The following is a 6,000-nucleotide window of genomic DNA, read 5'->3' as shown; positions in this document are numbered from 1 at the left end:
GACTCTATGACTATGACTAAAACTAGCAACATAATGAAAAGCAACACACATAAAAATTGCTGGTGAACGCAGCAGGCCAGGCAGCATCTCTAGGAAGAGGTACAGTCGACATTTCGGGCCGAGACCCTTCGTCAGGACTAACTGAAGGAAGAGTGAGTAAGGGATTTGAAAGTTGGAGGGGGAGGGGGAGATGCAAAATGATAGGAGAAGACAGGAGGGGGAGGGATGGAGCCAAGAGCTGGACAGGTGATAGGCAAAAGGGATACGAGAGGATCACGGGACAGGAGGACCAGGGAGAAAGAAAAGGGGGAGGGGGGGAACCAGAGGATGGAACATAATGAAATAGAATCTTAGTGTTTTAAACATACTTTAGCCAAGCGTTCTTAGATGTATTCAAGAATATTCAAGCTTACTTAAGCAATTTTAAATGGTCCTAATTAATCAACAAAAATAATATTGCCCCTGGTCCACTCTGTAGCTCTACCCAAACTAGACTAATTAAAGACATGAATACGTAATTAAATTCTTCACTTCTACCATGCCCCAACTCATGGTTTCTTTTGCTTGTTACACCACTGACGTTTAGGGCAGTCATAAGGGTCCTCCGTCTCTCAGCGTTCACGCCTTCCTTCATCATGTCAGTAGCTTCCGCTCAGTTTTCAGGACTAGATTTGCAGGGGGATGGGAACCAGAGTGCCAGAGCAGATAGTGGAGCGGGCGTAAAAATAAATGATGTTAAAGATTCATGCAGTCACAAATAGAAGGACTGTGTGTAATAAAGGGTGGTAATAATCTTCTGAGGTGTATATATTTCAATGCAAGGAGTATTGTAGGGAAGGCTGACGAGCTGAGAGCATGGATTGACACATGGAATTACAACATTATAGCCATTAGTGAAACTTGGCTACAGGAGGGGCAGGACTGGCAGCTTAATGTTCCAGGGTTCTGATGTTTCAGACGTGATAGAGGTGTGAATGAAGGGTTGGGGAGGGGTGGAATTGCTAGTCAGGGAAAATGTTACAGCAGTGCTCAGGCAGGACAGATTAGAGGGTTTGTCTACTGAGTCCTTATGGGTGGAGCTGAATAACAGCAAAGGTATGACCACATTAATGGGATTGTATTATAGTCAGCGAGAATTGGAGGAGCAAATCTGCAGCGAGATAGCAGACAACTACAGGAAACATAAAGTTGTGACAGTAGGGGATTTTAATTTTCCACATATTGATGGGATTCCCATACTGTTAAAGGTCTAGACAGGGTAGAGTTTGTAAAATGTGTTCAGGAAAGTTTTCTAAATCAATATATAGAGGTACCAACTAGAGAGGATGCAATATTAGATCTCCTATTAGGAAATGAGTTAGGACAGGTAACAGAAGTGTGTGTAGGGGAACACTTTGGTTCCAGTGATCATAACACCATTGGTTTCAACTTGATCATGGATAAAGATAGATCTGGTCCTCGGGCTGAGGTTCTAAGCTGGAAAGAGGCCAAATTTGAAGAGACGAGAAAGGATCTAAAAAGTGTGGATTGGGATAGGTTGTTCTCTGGCAAGGATGTGATGGGTAAGTGGGAGGCCTTCAAAGGAGAAATTTTGAAAGTGCAGCGTTTGTATGTTCCTGTCAGGATTAAAGGCAAAGTGAATAAGAATAAGGAACCTTGGTTCTCAAGGGATATTGCAACTCTGATAAAGAAGAAGAGAGAGATGTATGACATGTATAGGAAACAGGGAGCAAATAAGGTGCTTGAGGAGTATAAAAAGTGCAAAAAAAACTTAAGAAAGAAATCAGGAGGGCTAAAAGAAGACATGAGGTTGCTTTGGCAGGCAAGGTGAAGGATAATCGAAAGAGCTTCTACAGGTATATTAAGAGCAAAAGGATAGTAAGGGATAAAATTGGTCCTCTTGAAGATCAGAGTAGTCTGCTATGTATGGAACTAAAAGAAATGGGGGAGATCTTAAATGGATTTTTTGTGTCTGTATTTACTAAGGAAATTGGCATGGAGTCTATGGAAATAAGGCAAACAAGTAGTGAGGTCATGGAACCTATACAGATTGAAGAGGAGGAGGTGCTTGCTAGCTTGAGGTATATCAGAGTAGATAAATCCCCGGGACCTGACAGGGTATTCCCTCAAACATTGAAGGAGACTAGTGTTGAAATTGCAGGGGCCCTGGCAGATATATTTAAAATGTTGGTATCTACGGGTGAGGTGCCAGAGGATTGGAGGATAGCTCATGTTGTTCCGTTGTTTAAAAAAGGCTCTAAAAGTAATCTGCGAAATTATAAGGTGGTAAATTTGACGTCGGTAGTAGGTAAATTATTGGAAGGAGTACTAAGAGGTAGGATTTACAAGTATTTGGATAGACAGGGACTTGTTAGGGAGAGTCAACATGGCTTTGTGCGTGGTAGGTCATGTTTAACCAATCTATTAGAGTTTTTCAAGGAGGTTACCAGGAAAGTGGATGAAGGGAAGGCAGTGGATGTTGACTACATGGACTTCAGTAAGGCCTTTGACAAGGTCCCGCATGGGAGGTTAGTTAGGAAAATTCAGTCACTAGGTATACATGGAGAGGTGGTAAATTGGATTAGACATTGGCTCAATGGAAGAAGCCAAAGAGTGGTAGTAGAGAATTGCTTCTCTGAGTGGAGGCCTGTGACTAGTGGTGTGCCACAGGAATCAGTGCTGGGTCCATTGTTATTTGTCATCTATATCAATGATCTGGATGATAATGTGGTAAATTGGATCAGCAAATTTGCTGATGATACAAAGATTGGAGGTGTAGTAGACAGTGAGGAAGGTTTTCAGAGCCTGCAGAGAGACTTGGACCAGCTGGAAAAATGGGCTGAAAAATGGCAGATGGAGTTTAATACAGGCAAGTGTGAGGTATTGCACTTTAGAAGGACAAACCAAGATAGAACGTACAAGGTAAATGGTAAGGCACTGAGGAGTGCAGTAGAACAGAGGGATCTGGGAATACAGATACAAAATTCCCTAAAAGTGGCGTCACAGGTAGATAAGGTCATAAAGAGAGCTTTTGGTACATTGGCCTTTATAGATCAAAGTATTGAGTATAAGAGTTGGAATGTTATGATGAGGTTGTATAGGGCATTGGTGAGGCTGAATTTGGAGTATTGTGTGCAGTTTTGGTCACCAAATTACAGGAAGGATATTAATAAGGTTGAAAGAGTGCAGAGAAGGTTTACAATGATGTTTCCAGGACTTGAGAAACTGAGTTACAGAGAAAGGTTGAATAGGTTAGGACTTTATTCCCTGGAGCGTAGAAGAATGAGGGGAGATTCGATAGAATTATGATGGGTATAGACAGAGTAAACGCAAGCAGGCTTTTTTCACTGAGGCTAGGGGAGAGAAAAAAACAGAGGACATGGGTTAAGGGTGAAGGGGGAAACGTTTGAAGGGAATATTATGGGAGGCTTCTTCACACAGAGAGTGGTGGGAGTGTGGAATGAGCTGCCAGATGAAGTGGTACATGTGGGCTCACTTTTAACATTAAAGAAAAACTTGGACAGGTTCATGGATGGGAGGTGTATGGAGGGATATGGTCTGTGTGCAGGTCAGTGGGACTAGGCAGAAAATGGTTCGGCACAGCCAAGAAGGGCCAAAAGGCCTGTTTCTGTGCTGTAATGTTCTATGGTTCTGTGGAGTTGTGGAAAATCTGGGGCATTACTGTAGCGTAGCGGTTAGTGCCACGCTATTACAGCTCAGGGCATCAATTCTGACGCCAACTGTAAGAAGTTTGTACGTTCCGTCCCATGAGCATATAGGTTTCCTCCAAAATTCTGTAGGCATACAGATCAAGCTTAGTAAGTTATGGACCTGCTGTGTTGCCACCAGAGTGTGGTAACAGTGTCGGGCTGCCCCCAGCACAATCCTCGGACTGTTAACGCCTCAAATGTTTCACAGACACAAACTTACACATGCACAGGGTAGGACAGACACGCATGCATATGTATATATGGCAGAACTGGGACACACACACACGGGGACACAGGCATCCACACTTGTTGCACACAGCAGAACGGACACAAACACACACATGCACAGGTACATTGGCACACAGAGACATGGACAGTACACACACAGACATAGAAACAAGCGCACACGCACACACACACACACAGAGAACAGGACTGAGACACACACAGAGGACGGATGTGTTACTTGTGCTTCATGTCCTGTGTCGGTGGGGTGGGGAGTGAGTGAGTGAGGTGGGATTTATCAGAGAGACTGGAGGTGGGGGGTCTATACCTGCGACACACTGCAGTGGAGAAGGATTTTGATCAGAGCCTCTCGGCGCAGATGATGTGCATGAATAATTCAGCCCCCACCCCTGCCGTGGGCTGCGAGTGTTTGATCAGTGCAGTGTGCAGTCAGCAGCTCCCCCTCTCCACCTCCCACCACAGCAGGCTGCGGAGGTGTCCTCTCTTCTACTCCACCTGTCTGCAAAGTTCCTTCCCCCTCACCCCATCTGCCTCGCAGCCGCCCTCCCGCACCCCCCCCCCACCGTTCTCTGAAACTGACTCTCTGCAGAGATGCCAGGAAATGCATAGAAGGATCCCATGGAGATCGGCAGGCACATAAAGTCCCCAGTGAGGGCGATCTGCACCTCCCTCTCCTCCTGTCAGGTGCACGTGGCAGCCCCTGGGTTGATGGTCATCTTTCCCACATCCTCACTGTCCCTCACACAGAGAGGCACTCCCTCCCCAGCGCACCTCACACAACACGGTGCTCCCTCCTCACCACCCCTCACACAGAGAGGCACTCCCTCCCCAGCGCACCTCACACAACACGGTGCTCCCTCCTCACCACCCCTCATACAGAGTGGCACTCCCTCCTCACCACCCCTCACACAGAGAGGCACTCCCTCCTCACCACCCCTCACACAGAGAGGCACTCCCTCCCCAGCGCACCTCACACAACATGGTGCTCCCTCATCTCCTCTCCCACAACGTGGTGCTCCCTCCTCACTGTCCCTCACACAGAGAGGCACTCCCTCCTCAGCGCACCTCACACAACACGGTGCTCCCTCCTCACCACCCCTCATACAGAGTGGCACTCCCTCCTCACCACCCCTCACACAGAGAGGCACTCCCTCCTCACCACCCCTCACACAGAGAGGCACTCCCTCCCCAGCGCACCTCACACAACATGGTGCTCCCTCATCTCCTCTCCCACAACGTGGTGCTCCCTCCTCACTGTCCCTCACACAGAGTGGCACTCCCTCCTCACCACCCCTCACACAGAGTGGCGCTCCCTCCTCACTGTCCCTCACACAGAGAGGCACTCCCTCCCCAGTGCACCTCACACAACATGGTGCTCCCTCATCTCCTCTCCCACAACGTGGTGCTCCCTCCTCACTGTCCCTCACACAGAGTGGCGCTCCCTCCTCACTGTCCCTCACACAGAGAGGCACTCCCTCCTCATCACCTCTCCCACAACACGGTGCTCCCTCCTCACTGTCCCTCACACAGAGTGGTGCTCCCTCCTCACTGTCCCTCACACAACTCATACACACTGTCTATCACCTCCCTAGCCAGTCACTTCTCCAGTCCTCACCCAGGGTCGGGCGGTGGCGCCGCCACCCACGGGTTCCCCCTTGACCCTGAGCTCCCGGGCCCTCTGCACCCTCACTGGGTCCAGATTCCCACCCCTCCCTCTGTGACCAAACCAGCAGAGAGAGAGGAAGTTGTGACTGCCCTCCCCCCTCACTCTCTCAGGGTGGGGGTTAGGGAACAGCCCTGAGGGACGTTGGGTCCTTGAGAGGACATCCACTTGCCGATCACAGGCACGGAGTAAACGGGTCAGGGGCTCGATGTTCAGTGATCGCTCCCCCTCAGGGCCCAAACGGATCCATAATTAATGACCTGTTATCTTCACTGGTATCGAAACCAGCCAGCCAAGTTAATGATGCTCGGCCAATCCACACCTTCACACACCAGGATTGGGCAAGTTATGGACAGGACAGCGGGAGGGACGCTGAGGAGG

This window comes from Mobula hypostoma, chromosome 28 (assembly GCF_963921235.1).
Source record: "Mobula hypostoma chromosome 28, sMobHyp1.1, whole genome shotgun sequence".
Taxonomy (NCBI): domain Eukaryota; kingdom Metazoa; phylum Chordata; class Chondrichthyes; order Myliobatiformes; family Myliobatidae; genus Mobula; species Mobula hypostoma.
Note: the sequence above shows the minus strand (reverse complement) of the source record.